This window comes from Callionymus lyra, chromosome 19 (assembly GCF_982586985.1).
Source record: "Callionymus lyra chromosome 19, fCalLyr1.hap1.1, whole genome shotgun sequence".
NCBI classification, from domain to species: domain Eukaryota; kingdom Metazoa; phylum Chordata; class Actinopteri; order Syngnathiformes; family Callionymidae; genus Callionymus; species Callionymus lyra.
The window spans coordinates 1969732-1991621 of record NC_141836.1 but is presented as its reverse complement, the minus strand read 5'-3'; the positions used below and the strand labels follow the sequence as shown (position 1 = coordinate 1991621).

At 40.7% G+C, this 21890-nt stretch overlaps 1 protein-coding gene across 1 annotated transcript in view; it reads left to right on the top strand.

Moving 5' to 3' along the window:
- Positions 1-11202: 11202 nt before the first annotated feature.
- cntn3a.2 (contactin 3a, tandem duplicate 2) overlaps positions 11203-21890 on the top strand; it is a 57734-nt gene continuing 47046 nt past the window's right edge. Inside the window, exon 1 of the mRNA XM_087781398.1 lies at positions 11203-11420. The gene's annotated coding sequence lies outside the window, so the exon portion shown is untranslated. The remainder of the gene's footprint in view (positions 11421-21890) is intronic.

The following is a 21890-nucleotide window of genomic DNA, read 5'->3' as shown; positions in this document are numbered from 1 at the left end:
TACAAGAAGTTAGTATCATCAGGATAGTGTACGTACTTCTCTTAGTATACTAGAAGTTAGTATCATCAGGATAGTGTACGTACTTCTCTTAGTATACTAGAAGTTAGTATCATCAGGATAGTGTACATACTTCTCTTAGTATACAAGAAGTTAGTATCATCAGGATAGTGTACATACTTCTCTTAGTATACAAGAAGTTAGTATCATCAGGATAGTGTACGTACTAACTAGTAACTAATCCTCCACAGATAGTATGTCTCACACATACTTCTCTTAGTATACTAGAAGTTAGTATCATCAGGATAGTGTACGTACTAACTAGTAACTAATTCTCCACAGATAGTATGTCTCAGACATACTTCTCTTAGTATACTAGAAGTAAGTATGCATCAGGATAGTGTACATACTAACTAGTAACTAATCCTCCACAGATAGTATGTCTCACACATACTTCTCTTAGTATACTAGAAGTTAGTATCATCAGGATAGTGTACGTACTAACTAGTAACTAATTCTCCACAGATAGTATGTCTCAAACATACTTCTCTTAGTATACTAGAAGTTAGTATCATCAGGATAGTGTAAATACTAACTAGTAACTAATCCTCCACAGATAGTATGTCTCAAACATACTTCTCTTAGTATACTAGAAGTTAGTATCATCAGGATAGTGTACGTACTAACTAGTAACTAATCCTCCACAGATAGTATGTCTCAAACATACTTCTCTTAGTATACTAGAAGTTAGTATCATCAGGATAGTGTACGTACTAACTAGTAACTAATCCTCCACAGATAGTATGTCTCAAACATACTTCTCTTAGTATACTAGAAGTTAGTATCATCAGGATAGTGTACGTACTAACTAGTAACTAATCCTCCACAGATAGTATGTCTCAAACATACTTCTCTTAGTATACTAGAAGTTAGTATCATCAGGATAGTGTACGTACTAACTAGTAACTAATCCTCCACAGATAGTATGTCTCAAACATACTTCTCTTAGTATACTAGAAGTTAGTATCATCAGGATAGTGTACGTACTAACTAGTAACTAATCCTCCACAGATAGGATGTCTCAAATCAAACTCTGCTGCTACAAACTAACAGGAAATGACGCGACAGCTTCTTCTTCTACTACTATTTAAGGATGATTTCAACCAGCTGTAGGAACACTAGCGACACCTGCTGGCAGCACGTTTGGTTTCAAGAAATATGAGAAATATTGGCGAAATATTTAAGCTGGTATCAGCAGTGAAGACATGTCGTCCTCGTACTGCTGCTCAAAATACACCTGGAAGTATATGAATATTCACATATATATATATATGTATATATTTACGTCACTAAGATGGAGTCGTTCAGGGTAGAAAGTGTCCATCGATCAATACTCAGTTTTGTGGGTGTGTTAGTATTTTAGTGTACATGGAGTACTACATTCACATACTAAGACTCCGTCCACAGATCAGGTCGAGGATGTCTGGAGTCCGGGAGCCTGAGGAGGTTGGATCGGGTCTGACCTCCTGAAGGAAACCACAGCAGACTCTGGAACATCAAACGCGTTGTGTTGACGCTCGCGAGGTCGAATCAAGGTAACAACACAAGTGTGTAGTGGACGCACTTCTGGTGAGCGCCGGACACACATCGGTCGAGTCGATGAAGCGACAACGACATTCAAGTGAAGATTCTTCACGGTCGTGGAGTAGATGTTACGAGGGTCCAACACAACACACACTCCAGTGAAGAGACCCTCGGACACACTGACCTTCAAGCTGAAGCTGTGTGTATTGTCTTCACTCTCTGCAGTTGTGTTTGGATTTAAAGGTCGTGTGGATTGATTTAGGACGATGATGACAACATGGTTTGAATGATTCCGACGATCTCGAGTCGAGCAGAAGCTTCACATGTTCTTTAGTTTCTATCTCGATGTTGAAGTTCTTCACAGTTTTTCAATCGCTTCGTCTCTTTGTGTTGAACAATCAGGAATCCAAGGGTTTTCTTCACGAGTGAGGGGAGTTTGGGAGGAAATATGTTTCCATGTCTTCTCTGGGGAAGAGCGAGCTGAGCCAGAAGGCACAATAGTCATGCAGGAAGATCAAGGAAGTGAGAAGAAGAAGTGTCTTCATCAGTTTGTTGCTCTGAGAAGATAAAAACATCTTCGATCAAAGGTTCATCAAGAAAACAAACGTTGTGAGCGTTGAAGTGGTTTCTCCTCGACTACACATGACTCGATACTAGTTGACCTGGTTATGATCCGAGTCGACTCTTGAACCGTGTCAAGGGTCATGTGACCTCGGAGAAAATCTTAAAACACTGTCAGACATGAATAATCGATGCAAGATAAATCAATGATTTTCTTTCTCCCACAAACTCACGGAGCACCGGAGGCTGAAGACAACAGTGTTTAACTGGAGGTTGAGAAGTGATGACATTTATACCTGGACCTTCTCGGAGCTGCTGCTCCATCACTACTGGGTTTACTGGATGCAAATGGAGAGATACCGTTGCCATGGCAACCGTCAAACTGCATAGTTTAGGCAAATAACATGTTTTATTATTTTACCAATTTATTTGTGTATGTATGTGTGTGCTAAAGTTTGTATGTGTGTGTGTGTTGAAGTGTGTATGAATGTGTGTGTTAAAGTGCGTATGTATGTGTGTGTTAAAGTGTGTATGTGTGTGTGTGTTGAAGTGTGTATGAATGTGTGTGTTAAAGTGTGTATGTATGTGTGTGTTAAAGTGTGTTTGAATGTGTGTGTTAAAGTGTGTATGTATGTGTGTGTTAAAGTGTGTATGTATGTGTGTGTTAAAGTGTGTATGAATGTGTGTGTTAAAGTGTGTATGTGTGTGAGTTAAAGTGTGTATGAATGTGTGTGTTAAAGTGTGTATGAATGTGTGGGTTAAAGTGTGTATGTGTGTGTGTGTATGTGCGTGTGTGTGTTAAAGTGTGTATGAATGTGTGTGTTAAAGTGTGTATGAATGTCTGTGTTAAAGTGTGTATGTATGTGTGTGTTAAAGTGTGTATGAATGTGTGTGTTAAAGTGTGTATGTGTGTGTGTGTTAAAGTGTGTATGAATGTGTGTGTTAAAGTGTGTATGTGTGTGTGTGTGTATGTGCGTGTGTGTGTTAAAGTGTGTATGTGCGTGTGTGTGTTAAAGTGTGTATGTGTGTGTGTGTTAAAGTGTGTTAAAGTGTGTGCATGTGTGTGTATTATAGTGTTTATGTGTATGTGTGTTAAAGTGTGTTTCGGCGTGTGTTTAAGTGCGTGCGTGTGTGTGTTAATGTGAGTTGTTGTGATGTGTGACTCTATTGTATCATAAATGTGTGTGTTGTTGGGATGTGTCAAGCATGGAGGTTTGTCACCGCGCGTCATCAATGATCTCCACCTCCAAGGCACTCGTTGTATAAACAAAGCGTGATTACAGCTGGAGGAGGAGTGAAGCCATTGTTTCGTTATAATGGACTCTCGTAACCTCTCGTTCGTCCAGATTTCAGAGCAACTTTATAAAGTAATACGTTTAAAACATGGTCATGATGAGGAACTTGTGTAAATCCTCGGATAATTAACTGATGAGTAACTGATGAGTAACTGATGAGTAACTGATGAGTAACTGATGAGTAACTTTGTGCTTCGTGAATATGTTTGTGAAAAGACGTTCTTCGTCTTCACTCCCACTCTAGGATCTTCTTCATCAGCAGCGTTTGAACCCACAACCTCCTCCTGCTGCTGCTGCTCTCTCTCACTCATGGAGTTAAAGACTGAGCTCAATCAAATGGAACGTCATGGATTTTCCACTTTCGGTCCCTAAAATGTGAGCTTGTTAAAGAGATGAGAAGAGACTCCCTGCTGAGCGCTCGCTCTCTCAGGCAGGTTTCTCTGCTGCAGGACCAGGATCTGTCTCCGAGAAGATTTCCATCCAGAGCTGCAGCAAGTCTTGGTCCGGAGCGAGGGAGTGAACAGGAGGTGTGGAGGAGTAATGGAGCTCCTCGCTCACACAAGTGGAGCAGCAATAAAAGCCATGTCAGCCATTAGTCTTCCATGATAGTGTTAATGAAGCAACACAGGAAGTGCAGAGTAAATATCCTCAGGTCCTCTGGAGCAGCTTCTCTCGCCTGAAGACAAAACATCTCACTTGTTTTTAGGTTAGCGGGATTTACAATATGCAGATTGACAGGACTGTTGTTGCCATAGCAACCCTGACACAGCCAGTTTAAGTCGATACAGCCGTCTACACACTTTATTATTTCATGTTGGTGTGTGTGTGTGAGTGTGTGTGTGTGTGTGTGAGAGTGTGTGTGTGTGAGTGTGTGAGTGTGTGAGATCGATCTCATTCATGTTTGAAATACTGAAGCAGTTTTTACGTGTGCGACTGTTTGTGTTCCTGCTGGTTTGAACGTCAATCTAGAGTCAAATAGAACTTTATGTCTTAGAACGACTATATTTACAATCAATACTGTGCTTGTAAATATGTTGTTTTTGTTTGACCTAAAAGAGTGAATTATTGTACTTTTTCTAACGTTAATAATACAATAATAAATCAATTGATTCTGTCGTTGTCCACAGATTGATTCATCTTCACATGACAAGATGTTTAAATAGTTTAAAGGTGTCGTCGTGTTATAAATAATATTTTATTGTATGGTTGTTATTTTAAAACAATCATTGAACATGTGTGACGACATGGAACATTCATACAATAAAAACAAAAAAGATAATTTCATTCCAAAACCCTTCATTAGTTCAACAAACATCCATTTGTAACACACTTGTTATATTTCATCTTCACTACTTCATAATTTCATTAAAACACAATTTTTTCTCAATGTGTTTATACAGGTATTTTTAAAGACAGTCTATAGCATAACATCTCATCTTAAATCTTAATAATGTAAGGATATGACAACTTTACTGTAATCTATCATTTAGATTTTGTTACGTTCTGCGATGCTGAACCCAAGAGCAGACAGAGGCGAAGTTCCAGAGAGTAAAAAAAGGGGTTTATTGAACGAAGGGGAAGCAGGTAGTTGAAGGGGAAGCCGGAGGGAGAGCGAGGTCGGCGAGCTGGAGTGAGGGATCCGAGTTACTGCAGGCAGAGGAACAAAAGTTAGCTGAGGTCCGAAAAAACAACGAGAGACTTCAATACGAGAACGAGGTAACACATAAACTGAGCCAGTCACGTATAGTTACCACGGTAGAGTAGAGTACGATCTGGCGCCGACCGCAGGGAATCCAAGGGTAGATGAAGGGGGTTGATTGGGGATCAGGAACAGGTGAGTGTGATTGGTGATGAGGACCAGGTGTGAGGTGAGGCGACAGGAGGAGTGGCAGACCAGGGGGAGGGGAACACAGCAGGCTGCTGTGACCACAACAGATTTAACACACATTTGAAATAATCTCTTGATTAACTGATAATCTGTCATATTTAATTCACATTAAATAATCATAGCATTAAAGTCGACATACTCAGCTACAGGTCAGGGCGACACTCACACTGAGAGACACCAAACAATCTCTGGATGGTGCCGGCCAGTCAAGGACAAGGGCAGACATCTGCGTAAGTCAACTGAAAAACATATTCTCTCTAGAAGATCAAACTTCGTTAAATTTCCACACCTAACACGTGGGACGACCATCTTAGAAGTCAAGTGTTTAGAGTATCTGACCAATCATACACGCACAAATGACTAGAGGCGTTTAGCTGAATATTTATACGATAAAAGATCCGTTATTTTCATTCAAACTCTGCACTCTGTCCTTCTTTACCACCTTTATCAAGACTGGGGAAGGGTCGGTTCATCCTAACAAAAACCCTAAAAATACTTTTGAATTCATTCCTGTGATATTTTAGCTCAATTGATATATTTGTAATAACATTCCTTGATACGTGAATATGTTCTTTTGTTCCTGGACTCTTTCAACACGTTCTCCTCTCAGCAGGTGAGTCGACCACGAGCGTCGCAGGATAATACGTCTGGACTTCTCCGTGCCTTCAAAGACACGAAGCTGATTTCCTCTCTGCCTCTGAGGGACGAGAGCGGTACCTTCTGGAGATGCTATTAAGATGCTTTAATCTGCGAGCCCCGGGAGGACGAGGATCAAATCATCCAGGAGTCTCACAACAAGGATCAAGTGCATGAATAAATTAGCGGCATAATTAAAGGAGGTGTCAGACACAAGTGATATTAACAACAGCCGACCTAAAGAATCCAGAGCCTGAAGACGACGATCAATGTTGAGACGACTCTCTGAGGCGCACCACTCGTATTGACGCTGAGTGTGAGATGAATAGAGGATCTTCTGAGAGCATGAGGTGATTCTTCGCAGCAGACTCTGTGTCTCTCAGACTCTGACTGAGCAACACATGCTGTCGACTCCAGTTTCTTCAGGAGATGAAACACTTTTGTGTTCAGATACTGGTCCACAGGAAAAGGTCTTTATCAACATTGATTTGTTGATACATTAGCAGGTTGTGTGATGTTTCATGTTGACATGTAGATGTGATTCACTGATTATTCATTATTTAAATATACTTTTTATCGTCCAATACACTCCGAATGTGAAACAAATATCCTCACATTGTTGATTTGATAATACAATAGTACATAAAATAACAAGATATATAATCAAAGTATCTTATCTATTCTATGTTAGTTATTGACATAATTCAAGTTTGTTGTTTGATTTACTTCTTTTTCTTCTGTTTTAAGTTGAATGAAGGTTCTATTGTGGCTCGTTATACAGTTGCTAGTTTGATTTCCTTCAGTCTCAGGCAGAACTCGTACAGTTCCAAACATGCTTTATTTCTCGGGGTGTCTGTGGGACTCTTGCTGCAAATGTCTTCCTCCTTCTGGCGGAGCAGGACTCTCTAATCTCTGTGGGACTTTTCCTTTGGGCAGCTGTCTGGTCTCTCTCACCACTAATTGGGTCACTTCAGTGTTTGGCCCGGAGACCCTCCGTGTCCTTCTCTTTAGTCCACACTTGGAACTCTTTGTGTATTTCTTTTCCTACTAAATTCATGACGTGTCATCTGGCAACATGGGAGACGAACTAGGAAAGCACCGGGACAAGCAATACCTTTGCCAAGGAGCTCGTTTCTACTGACTCCCATGATGACGAGAGACTGACACAACAAGAGTCTTTGTATGGTTTTGAAATGTTCTTCCTGGATCTGCTTTTGACTCAACAGAGTTTCTATGTCATGCCTTTTACACTTTCTGACAGCAGAGGGCGCCAGAAACAATCTTTCAAAACGTCCATATTGTTGCTTTAACAGAGCAGCGGTGGTTAGAAGCCACACAAACGAATGATGAAACATATCGAACATAAAATTAATCTGATGGAAACACCTGTAAAAGAAACATCTGTTCCTTGTTTCCTGAAAGTTCACTGATATTTCATTAAACGTGATTCATCTCAGATAAAGACAAAATAAACCCAAATAAATAAATAAGCATAAAAGTTGTGAATAAACTATTACCTTCATTAATCTTTCATAAATACATGTTTTATCGATGTTCATATTTTCTCTCTCTAATGTTATCATGCAACATCTTTTGTCAAATCAACCCTTGGATTGTTTCCCTCGGAGACGGTTCACGGTCTGTGTTCTTAAAATCTCTCACATCAATTATTCAATATTGTGTTTTACGAGGAACATGATCATCTTCAACAGTTTCATTTCCACTCGTCTCATGAGTGCTGTTTTGACCGAGCTTCATGTGTTCCTCTTCAATAAGTCATGGCACTGGAGACGTGAGTTCAAATGAAATCCTAAGTATTTAAGTCTCTGCTGGTCCAAGATGAGCTTCCGTTGAAATCAAGAAACATGGATTTTAGAAGTCATTGAAGTGCTTGTGTTTCAGTTTGATTCCAATTAAAGTTGAGCATCTGGACTGAAACACGCTGATGTGTGAGAGGTTTTCATCTGCGCTGATCAGCTTGACGTCTAAATGTTGTGTCTTAACAACATGTCGACTGTGATTGCTTGATTTCTAACGGCCAATCTGGCTTCCAGCTGAGACCTGTTCACGGTTGAAGCACCATTTCTAAGTGAGATTTCAGCAGATGTTCTTCCTGCAGCGCCTCCTCCTGGTGACATCCGGTCACTACAGCCGAACCTCCGGGACCAACGATGATTTCACTGAGACTTTCTGAAGTGACCAGATGCAAAAATACTAAAACATAACATTTAAACACGCAGAAAACTAGAAATGAAGAAGCTGTGACATTGCAATTGTACTGTTCTAACACTGGGGGGAGCCAGAACGATACTTTCAAACCAACATATTGGCGCTTTAAGAAGCTCCAACATTCTAAAAATACAATTTGAAGAAGAATTTTCGTAGTCACTTTAAATATTAAAGACATTGGAGCCAAGATGCTTGAGCTGGAGAGTCTCGGGTGTGAAACAAATTCATATTTCGAATTATTATTTTTATTATTATTATGTATTTGTGTTTTTCTTCTATTGTACAGTCATTCAAAAAAACGTCATAGTCTGGTTGAGTCTTGAGATGAAGCTGAATGTCTGAACTTTTTTTTTAAACTCACTCAAATCATTCTGTCTCACTTATTCCGTCTGACACCAGCAGCCGTTCGTCTCATTAGTGTCGTCATCCTTTCCTGGGACTCCCCTCCCCCCTCTCCTCTCACATTCCTCTTTTCATTTACATTTCCTTCATCCTCCTCACATCCCTGCTGCCGACCATCTCTGGTGGTCTAAAGATCTCCGGCGATGAATGAAGTTTGAACTGAAGCATCATCATGTTCTGGACAGTATTGACAAAAGTGTTGAACATCCATAAGATCTCAGGAGCTTCTCTGCACCAAGAATGTTCCTCTAGTCTTAGAAAATCAATCTTCAGACGCTCCTGAGGTTCAATTGTATCAGCAGAAATAAAGAAATCCTTTTTGTATGTTTTTCTGCACGGACTCATGTTTCCTGTTGCCGGATCAAACCACACGTTCTCTTCAACTTCTTGAAAAGGAATCTAGACAAAGATGAGGTGAAAAGGTTTCTCTTCACTTTTATGAAAGATGTCTTCATACTTCATGTTTTTTATCAATTCTAAAATAACTAATCTATTTTTTATTTTCAAGGCAGTTTCCTTTCACGACGACTCCTTCTCTGAGGAGGGGTCAGAAGGTTCATCTTTAATGTAAATCTTATCCGATAATGTGTCACATGACGAGGTCACGTGACCCCCTCTTTGCTGCAGCTGCTGCCCCCGCGACCTCAGACAACTGAACACGCTTTAATACATTTACACAACTTTATGTCTTAATTGAGACTTTAAGATGAGCTACAGTCACCGGATCCAGCAAAGGATTTTAACATATTATTATTATCATAACATTATCATATAATAAATAAAACAACTTGTATCGTTCAAGGTATTTTCTAAATAAAGCAACTTTACAAACACATTAAGTTTAAGATTCAGCAGCTGATGATAAAGCAACACTCGTGTCGTTCCTTCCTCTCTCAGGGTGAAATCAAATGTATAGACTGAGTGAACAAAGTGAATACAAACAAGTGCGAGTGTAAATATTTCATCACTGATCTCCACGACTGTCAAACCTTCTCGCTCTTTGTCACTGACCATCTTTTCATCTCCTTCCTTTCCTCGTGTGCTTCTTCTCAGCCATTCCCTTTGACTCCACACCTTCGTTCCTCTCACTCATCTGTGATCCCTCTTTTTATCACCGGCTCAACCATTCCATTTCTTCTCCTCCTCTCGCTCTGGACAGTGAAGACGTGAAGATCTTCTCGTTGATGACAAGAACTTCATCCATAACATCCTTCCAATCACTCGTCTCATCCAAACCTCTCGTTCCTTAGCAACGTTCCTCTTAAAACAAAACCTGAGAGTTTGGAACAAACGTTTGGAAGGATTGAGTCAGTAAAAGTGTTCATTAAGGAACTTTAAAGAGAAATAGATGAACATTCTTCTGCTCAAACTCACTTGTTTCTCCTCAGAGTCCAGAGCTCTGCAGGCTGTTGACTGGAAATGCTCCGTGGGCTTGAATGTGGGCCTGAACTGGTGCCAGTCGGTTCATTTGTGCTGGTCCTGCAGTGATACTGGCAGCACAGCCCAGTGGATTGGCCGCGGCCCACAGTGACCCTGCTTTTGGCAAGTTTCAGCCACAGAGGATGAAAAGAAAGAGTTACATAATGAATGTCCTCTCACCACCTTTATTACTATTCTGTTAATGTTACCACGGATCGTTTACAGTTTCTCATTTTCAAGACTAATCAAGTGAAAGTTTCTTATTTTCAAGACTAATCAAGTTAAAGTTTCTTATTTTAAAGACAAATCAGGTTAAAGTTTCTTATTTTCAAGACAAATCAGGTTAAAGTTTCTTATTTTAAAGACAAACCAGGTTAAAGTTTCTTATTTTAAAGACAAATCAAGTTAAAGTTTCTTATTTTCAAGACAAATAAGGTAAAGTTTCTCATTTTCAAGACAAATCAGGTTAAAGTTTCTTATTTTAAAGACAAATCAGGTTAAAGTTTCTTATTTTCAAGACAAATCAGGTGAAAGTTTCTCATTTTTAAGACAAATCAGGTGAAAGTTTCTCATTTTTAAGACAAATCAGGTTAAAGTTTCTTATTTTAAAGACAAATCAGGTTAAAGTTTCTTATTTTAAAGACAAATCAAGTGAAAGTTTACAAATGGTTACACTTAAAGTTTTAAAACAGAAGATTCTCCTTGTTTTCTGACACAAGTGACCTTTTTAATACCTTGTACCTTGTATTCAACAACAATAAAAATCATTGATTAATATAATTATTTATATGAAAAAATCTTTACGCAGTATTGATTTGTGAACGAATGTGAAGTAATATAAGACAAATATTATATTTAAGAAACAGAACAAATGTGTTTTATTTAAAAAATATACAAACTTTGAATACAAGTCAATGTGTTGTTGAATATGTATCGAGGAGTCTCAGTTTGAGATAATATCTCTGAGGTTGAAATGAGTTTTATGTGAAATAAAGCAGATCTGTCGAGAAACAACTGCGGATCAATAGACTGTGTGTGTCAGTTCCACGTGTCGCCGCTAGGAGGCGCGTTTCTCCAGCAGGTGCGCACCTCCCCAGCCCTGAAGCTCCATCTCTTCTTCTTCTGCTGCCACTTCTTCATCCTCTGCTTCTCCTCCTCCGCTCCACACCCGCACCATCGGCTGCTCTCCGCGCTTCCATCACATTTCCACGCGTGGACGAGATCTATTCGCCGCACAACAACGTGGGTGTCGTGCGTGTGCGCGCGCCGGAGCGTGTGTCGAGCCCAGGATCTGAAGGATCTGAAGGATCTGAGGACCAACCATCGACCTTGTCCTGCGTCCATGGAGGAGACACCCGCGGCTCAGCAGCACCTGCGAGCAGAACCTCGCTGGTTCTGACCAGACCCAGGTGAGTGCGGATGATTGACAGCTGGTATCAGATCAAATGTTGGTCGGCGCGGCCACGAGCCCGTGTTGGCGCGTGCACGCGCGGGCCACGCACCTGATGACAATGTTTGCCTGAAGCTGGACCAACAACGTGACGCGTCTCATCCGCAGACCATCCCTGCTGCTCTGATCCGCCTCAGTCTGTGACTCTCTGGAGATGAAAGTTCGTTTGTCTGTCATCGTGCGTGATGTCTGACGAACACGAGCCTCGTTCACGAGCTTCAGGGATTTCATGGAATCATTTGAGTGTCGAGGAATTTTGAAGAACTCTTGAAGTTTCTGTCGTTTCTACGGAATCATCTGAACATCTGAGAGTGAAAGTGTGAGTCAAAGAGTTTGAATTTGTTAAAAACATTAGACTCTCAAATGTTGTGTTGTGTACCAGAGTGTGTATGTATTCATGAGTGACTAGTATTATTGTAGTTGTAGTTGTAAAAAAGTAAACATGAAGGGAATTAGAAATGAAGAACCAAAACAATGCAATTGCACTGTTACGACACTGGGGGGCGACAGAACGCTCCTCTCAAACTAACACGTTGGGGCTTTAACACGCTTCGACGTTTAAACATATTTCTAAGAAGTGTTGGTTTCAAACGAACCTTCACGACAAAGAAGAAAAACCAGAAGATCCTAAACCTACTTCTCTGACCTTCCACTGGGCACCACTGTCTCAAACACAGCCTTAAAGAATAGAAACACAAATAGATCGTTAATTGACAGGCTGGACTCGTTTGGGAGAAAAATGAAACAAAAAAGATACAAAAACGAAATATCCTTCGGGATTCATATGTTGTTTGTTTCTTGTTCTTGATATTTTCTATATTTTCTCTTCACCTGCTGTAATCAAGTCAAAATGTTCACCCGCAGGTTGAGACAGTGGTTCTCACAGGAGAGTGTTTGAGTCTCTGAAATCATTTTTCTTGAAACTGGTGTCACGTATTTTAACGTCTCTCTGGCATGAGAATGTCTTGGAAGCCTCCGCGCTGAAGTGGAACTAGTTCAGTAAAGTTCAGGTGTGTTGAAAATGAAAGATGTTTCCATCGGTGGTGACGACGTCGTGTCGCTGTCAGAGGAGGCGTCGCTAGATTCTCTCCTCAAACCCGAGTGTTTTCTAACGAGGTCCAGGGTCCACAGCGACGTCGGCTCCATGTGCGACACACAACAATGTTGTCGACACTTTGTGCCGTTTGTCGCTCCGGCATGATTTTGTAGTTGTGTTGTTGAAGTTTGATGTTCCTTCGTGTTAACAATCACTAGAGAAGCACTTTGAGAGCGCAGACCTCTGCCAAGCTGCTCTTCAACAATCGCGTGTCGTCGCCACGATTTCTTCACGTCATTTTGAAACATCATCGAAGAATTCTTGAACTTCACGCGACAGACTCAGACTTGACAAATTCCTCAAGAGATTAGTGAACCCAGATGGTTATATCCACAATATCAACATTTATCACCAACACATAGCATTAGATGAAGATTTGAACTTCCTCAAATGTTACCATTAAATCAGTGGATTCAAGAGAAATGTCAAAACAGAACCAACTGTCTTTGCATCCTTGAGACTCAGACCTGGTGCAGCAGTGGAGACTCAAGAGACTCAAAGATCCAGGAGATCCAGGAGATCCAGGAGATCCAGGAGATCCAGGCGAGTCAAATCATTGATCCATTGATCATCCAGGCACGTCCCTCTGATTTACTCCAGAACGCAGAGAAACGAAAGAGCTTTTGGTGTAAATATATCTGGAGGACGAGATGATTGGGAGCGAGAAGGAAAGAATTCTCTCCTCTATTAGGATCGGCTCCTCCAGCCAGAGCTCATCAGTCTCTCAAACGTTCCCAGGTGTGTCTGGACTGAACCGCTGGCTCAGAGCTTCTTCCTCTTCAGGCCACTTTGAATAAGAGACGCTCGCAAAATGCTTTTCTATCCTTTCAATGAAACCTTTCATTAGTTAGTGAAGTGAAGAAGCAGAAGACGAGGCTCCAGGTTTGTTCCAACAAGGTTTATCTTCTGGACCTAAAGTCTGGTCATGAATCATGATGTCCTCGTATCCCTGAGATCTGATCCCATGATTCATTTACCGTGGATTGTGTTCGACTGTTTGTCTTCGTCAGCGTCTCCTGGTCTATTGTGCTGAGACACCTGTGGACACGTGTGTGTAGGTGTGTGTTCATGTGAGTACATGTGTGTACATGTGTGTACATGTGTGTACATGTGTGTTCATGTGTGTTCATGTGAGTACATGTGAATACATGTGTGTTCATGTGTGTACATCTGAGTACATGTGTGTAAATATGAGTACATGTGAGTACATGTGAGGACATGTGTGTACATGTGTGTAAATATGAGTACATGTGTGTACATGTGTGTACATCTGAGTACATGTGTGTAAATATGAGTACATGTGAGTACATGTGTGTACATGTGTGTAAATATGAGTACATGTGAGTACATGTGAGTACATGTGAGTACATATGAGTACATGTGTGTTCATGTGAGTACATGTGTGTACATGTGTGTACATGTGTGTACATGTGTGTTCATGTGTGTACATGTGTGTTCATGTGTGTTCATGTGAGTACATGTGAATACATGTGTGTTCATGTGTGTACATCTGAGTACATGTGTGTAAATATGAGTACATGTGAGTACATGTGAGTACATGTGTGTACATGTGTGTAAATATGAGTACATGTGTGTACATGTGTGTACATCTGAGTACATGTGTGTAAATATGAGTACATGTGAGTACATGTGAGTACATGTGTGTACATGTGTGTAAATATGAGTACATGTGTGTACATGTGTGTACATCTGAGTACATGTGTGTAAATATGAGTACATGTGAGTACACGTGTGTACATGTGTGTTCATGTGTGTACATGTGTGTACATCTGAGTACATGTGTGTAAATATGAGTACATGTGAGTACATGTGTGTACATGTGTGTTCATGTGAGTACATGTGTGTTCATGTGAGTACATGTGTGTTCATGTGAGTACATGTGTGTACATGTGTGTACATATGAGTACATGTGTGTTCATGTGAGTACATGTGTGTACATGTGAGTACATGTGTGTACATGTGTGTACATCTGTGTACATGTGTGTACATATGAGTACATGTGTGTTCATGTGAGCACATGTGTGTTCATGTGAGTAAATGCATGTACATGTGTGTACATGTGTGTTCATGTGTGTTCATGTGAATACATGTGTGTACACGTGTGTTCATGTGATTACATATGAGTACATATGTGTACATGTGTGTACATATGTGTACATGTGTGTACATGTGAGTACATATGAGTACATGTGTGTTCATGTGAGTACATATGAGTACATATGTGTACATGTGTGTACATGTGTGTTCACTCTGTTGGGTGTCATAGCTCAGACAGTGGTTGCCTGCAGTCCAAAAGGTTGCAGGTTCAATCCCAGCTCCAGACAAGCTTGTGTCGTTGTGTCCCTAAAGACACTTCACCCTGATTGCTCCTGATGGCAGAGCTGGCGCCATGTGTTGCAGCCTACAGCCTACTCCCATCAGTGTGTGTGAATGGCTGTCAAAGCGCTTTGTGACCCTGGTCTAGAAAGACGCTATATAAATAGACATTATTATTATTATGTGTACATATTGTCAGGATGCGGAAGGAAACCCAGGAGCAGAAAGTGTCTGTTTGTCAAAGTTTGACAGTTTTATTCAAAGGACGGATCGTCAGAATCAGTTCAGGCAAAAAACAACAAACAGGAACGAGATCCAAAAACAGGTCAGAGTCACAGAGAAGGAAGAAGAGAAAACCAACCAGAGTCAAAAAAACGGGAAGACAAAAAAATCTCGAATCAGGAGTTTTAACGTGAAACACACACTAGACACGAGTGAGACGAACAGACAATGACTGAAGGAGAAGAATAGTATATTATATAGATATATACATAGTATAAGAAGAGTAGTATATTATATAGATATATAAATAGTATAAGAAGAGTAGAATATTATATAGATATATAAATAGTATAAGAATAGTAGTATATTATATAGATATATAAATAGTATAAGAAGAGTAGTATATTATATAGATATATAAATAGTATAAGAATAGTAGTATATTATATAGATATATAAATAGTATAAGAAGAGTAGTATATTATATAGATATATAAATAGTATAAGAATAGTAGTATATTATATAGATATATAAATAGTATAAGAAGAGTAGAATATTATATAGATATATAAATAGTATAAGAATAGTAGTATATTATATAGATATATAAATAGTATAAGAAGAGTAGTATATTATATAGATATATACATAGTATAAGAAGAGTAGTATATTATATAGATATATACATAGTATAAGAAGAGTAGTATATTATATAGATATATAAATAGTATAAGAAGAGTAGTATATTATATAGATATATAAATAGTATAAGAAGAGTAGTATATTATATAGATATATAAATAGTATAAGAAGAGTAGTATATTATATAGATATATACATAGTATAAGAAGAGTAGTATATTATATAGATATATACATAGTATAAGAAGAGTAGTATATTATATAGATATATACATAGTATAAGAAGAGTAGTATATTATATAGATATATACATAGTATAAGAAGAGTAGTATATTATATAGATATATACATAGTATAAGAAGAGTAGTATATTATATAGATATATACATAGTATAAGAAGAGTAGTATATTATATAGATATATACATAGTATAAGAAGAGTAGTATATTATATAGATATATAAATAGTATAAGAACTGCCATCAATCAATGTCAGCTGTGAAGCAGGAGAACACAAGACCAGGTGAAGACAATAACAATCAACAGTAGAACACAAGACCAGGTGAAGACAATAACAATCAGCAGGAGAAGACAAGACCAGGTGAAGACAATAACAATCAGCAGGAGAAGACAAGACCAGGTGAAGACAATAACAATCAGCAGGAGAAGACAAGACCAGGTGAAGACAATAACAATCAGCAGGAGAACACAAGACCAAGTGAAGACAATAACAATCAGCAGGAGAACACAAGACCAGGTGAAGACAATAACAATCAGCAGGAGAAGACAAGACCAGGTGAAGACAATAACAATCAGCAGGAGAACACAAGACCAAGTGAAGACAATAACAATCAGCAGGAGAACACAAGACCAGGTGAAGACAATAACAATCAGCAGGAGAAGACAAGACCAGGTGAAGACGATAACAATCGGCAGGAGAACACAAGACCAGGTGAAGACAATAACAATCAGCAGGAGAAGACAAGACCAGGTGAAGACGATAACAATCAGCAGGAGAAGACAAGACCAGGTGAAGACAATAACAATCGGCAGGAGAACACAAGACCAGGTGAAGACAATAACAATCAGCAGGAGAAGACAAGACCAGGTGAAGACGATAACAATCAGCAGGAGAAGACAAGACCAGGTGAAGACAATAACAATCGGCAGGAGAACACAAGACCAGGTGAAGACAATAACAATCAGCAGGAGAAGACAAGACCAGGTGAAGACAATAACAATCGGCAGGAGAACACAAGACCAGGTGAAGACAATAACAATCGGCAGGAGAACACAAGACCAGGTGAAGACAATAACAATCAGCAGGAGAACACAAGACCAGGTGAAGACAATAACAATCGGCAGGAGAACACAAGACCAGGTGAAGACAATAACAATCGGCAGGAGAACACAAGACCAGGTGAAGACAATAACAATCAGCAGGAGAACACAAGACCAGGTGAAGACAATAACAATCAACAGGAGAACACAAGACCAGGTGAAGACAATAACAATCGGCAGGAGAACACAAGACCAGGAGAAGACAATAACAATCGGCAGGAGAACACAAGACCAGGAGAAGACAATAACAATCAGCAGGAGAACACAAGACCAGGTGAAGACAATAACAATCGGCAGGAGAACACAAGACCAGGTGAAGACAATAACAATCAGCAGGAGAACACAAGACCAGGTGAAGACAATAACAATCGGCAGGAGAACACAAGACCAGGTGAAGACAATAACAATCGGCAGGAGAACACAAGACCAGGTGAAGACAATAACAATCGGCAGGAGAACACAAGACCAGGTGAAGACAATAACAATCAGCAGGAGAACACAAGACCAGGTGAAGACAATAACAATCAGCAGGAGAACACAAGACCAGGTGAAGACAATAACAATCAGCAGGAGAACACAAGACCAGGTGAAGACAATAACAATCAGCAGGAGAACACAAGACCAGGTGAAGACAATAACAATCAGCAGGAGAACACAAGACCAGGTGAAGACAATAACAATCGGCAGGAGAACACAAGACCAGGTGAAGACAATAACAATCGGCAGGAGAACACAAGACCAGGTGAAGACAATAACAATCAGCAGGAGAACACAAGACCAGGTGAAGACAATAACAATCGGCAGGAGAACACAAGACCAGGTGAAGACAATAACAATCAGCAGGAGAACACAAGACCAGATGAAGACAATAACAATCGGCAGGAGAACACAAGACCAGGTGAAGACAATAACAATCGGCAGGAGAACACAAGACCAGGTGAAGACAGGCCCGAAACCCTGCCAATCTAACAGGTACTGGTAGCCCCGACCAACCCGTCGAGAGTCGAGGATCTTGCGTACCCTCAACCAGCCTAGGAGGGGGAGGAGGTTTAGAGGCCGGAACCAGTGGGGACACCCGAGCGGGTTTAACCTTTGACACGTGAAAAGTGGGGTGAATGCGCATCTCCTTGGGAAGGCGTAGGCGGACCGCGACAGGGTTCACCACCTTGGCGATGGCATAGGGTCCCATGAATAGGGGGGGCGAGCTTACGAGAGGGAAGGTGGAGCTGGAGGTCCTTAGTGCTGAGCCACACGGTAGAGCCTTGACCCAGGTGGTGGGGGCGCCGGAGACCAGGCAACGGAGAGAGGTCTCTAGGTCTTGGTTGACCCTCTCCGTTTGGCCATTGGCCTGGGGCTGGGCTGGGCTCCGATGAGTCGGCAAAACTCCGCCCAAAAGCGTCCGAGACTATGTCCCAGGGGAGGCTGTGGAGACGGAACAGATGAGTCAGGACCGCCTCGGCTGTGTCTCGGGCGTCCGGTAGTTTAGGCAGCAGGACAAAGTGGGCCATCTTAGAAAACCTGTCGACGACACCGCAGTCATGCCCTCCGAGGCCGGCAGTCCGGTGACGAAGTCCTTAGAGATATGGGACCATGGACGATAAGCGGTAGTGAGCTTGTGGGACAAGAAGGCAAAGGGGTGAGTCTTGCCATCTGCAGCATCTCTGGGTCAGGACCGCGCCCAGACCAGTGCTGGAAGCGTCAACCTGGACCAGGAAGTGGAGACAGGAATCAGGTTGCCGGAGAAGGGGGCCAGAGGTAAAGCGGCGCTTGAGCCCCCGGAATGCCTCCTTGGCAGCCGGGGACCCCTGGAAGGGTTGTGACTCAGAAGTGAGACTGTGTAAAGGTACCTTGGCAGGATCCATAGAGATTCTACCTGGGCTCGTGATGTAACCGAGGAATGAGACGTACGGACATGAAACTCACACTTTGACAAACAGTTGGTGCACGAGAAGACGAGACATAACACATCTGAGTACATGTGAGTACATGTGAGTACATGTGAGTACATATGAGTACATGTGAGTACATGTGAGTACTTGTGAGTACATGTGAGTACATGTGAGTACATGTGAGTACATGTGAGTACTTGTGAGTACATGTGAGTACATGTGAGTACATGTGAGTACTTGTGAGTACATGTGAGTACATGTGAGTACATGTGAGTACATGTGAGTACTTGTGAGTACATGTGAGTACATGTGAGTACATGTGAGTACTTGTGAGTACATGTGAGTACATGTGAGTACATGTGAGTACATGTGAGTACATGTGAGTACATGTGAGTACTTGTGAGTACATGTGAGTACATGTGAGTACTTGTGAGTACATGTGAGTACATGTGAGTACTTGTGAGTACATGTGAGTACTTGTGAGTACATGTGAGTACATGTGAGTACATGTGAGTACATGTGAGTACATGTGAGTACTTGTGAGTACATGTGAGTACATGTGAGTACATGTGAGTACATGTGAGTACATGTGAGTACTTGTGAGTACATGTGAGTACATGTGAGTACATGTGAGTACATATGAGTACATGTGAGTACATGTGAGTACTTGTGAGTACATGTGAGTACATGTGAGTACATGTGAGTACATGTGAGTACTTGTGAGTACATGTGAGTACATGTGAGTACATGTGAGTACTTGTGAGTACATGTGAGTACATGTGAGTACATGTGAGTACATGTGAGTACTTGTGAGTACATGTGAGTACATGTGAGTACATGTGAGTACTTGTGAGTACATGTGAGTACATGTGAGTACATGTGAGTACATGTGAGTACATGTGAGTACATGTGAGTACTTGTGAGTACATGTGAGTACATGTGAGTACTTGTGAGTACATGTGAGTACATGTGAGTACTTGTGAGTACATGTGAGTACTTGTGAGTACATGTGAGTACATGTGAGTACATGTGAGTACATGTGAGTACATGTGAGTACTTGTGAGTACATGTGAGTACATGTGAGTACATGTGAGTACATGTGAGTACTTGTGAGTACATGTGAGTACATGTGAGTACATGTGAGTACATGTGAGTACTTGTGAGTACATGTGAGTACATGTGAGTACATGTGAGTACTTGTGAGTACATGTGAGTACATGTGAGTACATGTGAGTACTTCTGAGTACTTGTGAGTACATGTGAGTACATGTGAGTACATGTGAGTACTTCTGAGTACTTGTGAGTACTTCTGAGTACTTGTGAGTACATGTGAGTACATGTGAGTACATGTGAGTACTTGTGAGTACATGTGAGTACATATGAGTACATGTGAGTACATGTGAGTACATGTGAGTACATATGAGTACATGTGAGTACTTGTGAGTACATGTGAGTACATGTGAGTACATGTGAGTACATGTGAGTACATGTGAGTACTTGTGAGTACATGTGAGTACATGTGAGTACATGTGAGTACATATGAGTACATGTGAGTACTTGTGAGTACATGTGAGTACATGTGAGTACATGTGAGTACTTGTGAGTAAATGTGAGTACATGTGAGTAAATGTGAGTACATGTGAGTACATGTGAGTACTTATGAGTACATGTGAGTACATGTGAGTACATTTGAGTACTTGTGAGTACATGTGAGTACATGTGAGTACTTGTGAGTACATGTGAGTACATGTGAGTACATGTGAGTACATGTACATGACAGGATCACAGTTTTATGTGAATTATTTATTACAGTTGAATTTTAAATGAAGAATCTCGTGTAGGTTTGATTCCTCACTTCCTCCACCACGACACAATACATTCCCCGAGTCGACACTAATGTAACACACACTGTACGCACAAACAATCCCTCTCTCACTCACACACACAGAGACACGCAAACGTACACACACACACACACACACACACACACACACGCGCACACACACATACTCTGCTATCACTGAGCAGTGGCATGCAGGACTTTCTATGAGAGGAAGAGTAGAAGGAAGGAAGGAAGGAAGGAAGGAAGGAAGGAAGGAAGGAAGGAAGGAAGGAAGGAAGGAAGGAAGGAAGGAAGGAAGGAAGGAAGGGACAAAAAAAGAAAGAGAAAGAAAGAGAAAAAAGAAAAAAGAAAGAAAGAGAAAAAGAAAGAAAGACAGAATCATGTCTGATTTGACGTCCAGCGACTGACAAACAATTAGAAAGTGCACAAGTATCTGTGAAGCCACTCTGGGATTAGAACTCATGAGCCTCACATCACGGCTTATGTCTTCTAAATGGAAAGTGAGTGCATGTGTGTGTGTGTGTGCGTGTGTGTGAGTACATGTGTGTGTGTCGGTGTGTGTGTGTATGTGTGTGTGTAGGTGTGTGCGCGTGTGTGTGTAGGTGTGTGCGTGTGTGTGTAGGTGTGTGTGTGTGTGTGTGTGTGTGTGGAGGCAGGCTGTTATATGAGATGAAAGTGTTTTGTTGCGTAGGTGTGTGTGTGTGTGTGTAGGTGTGTGTGTGACATTTAACAGATTAAACCATTATCTCTCCGGGGATCTTATCTCACACACTCTTAGAGAAATGTTTTTCTACGTCGTGTCTCTGACGTTTTTTTGTCGTTATTGTTCACAACATCCTTGAACATTCTTCAAATGAATATGAAAATATTGTTAAAAAACTCATTTTATTTCCTGAACAGGATGTTTTTAAGCAACTATAGAACTATTAAAAAATATAAAGAATAATAAACGTGTTGCTACAGTACTTGACTCTGGTGTTGTGATAGTGTAGTAACAAGTATATATGTGTAGTATTGTCCAGTACTTGACTCTGGTGTTGTGATAGTGTAGTAACAAGTA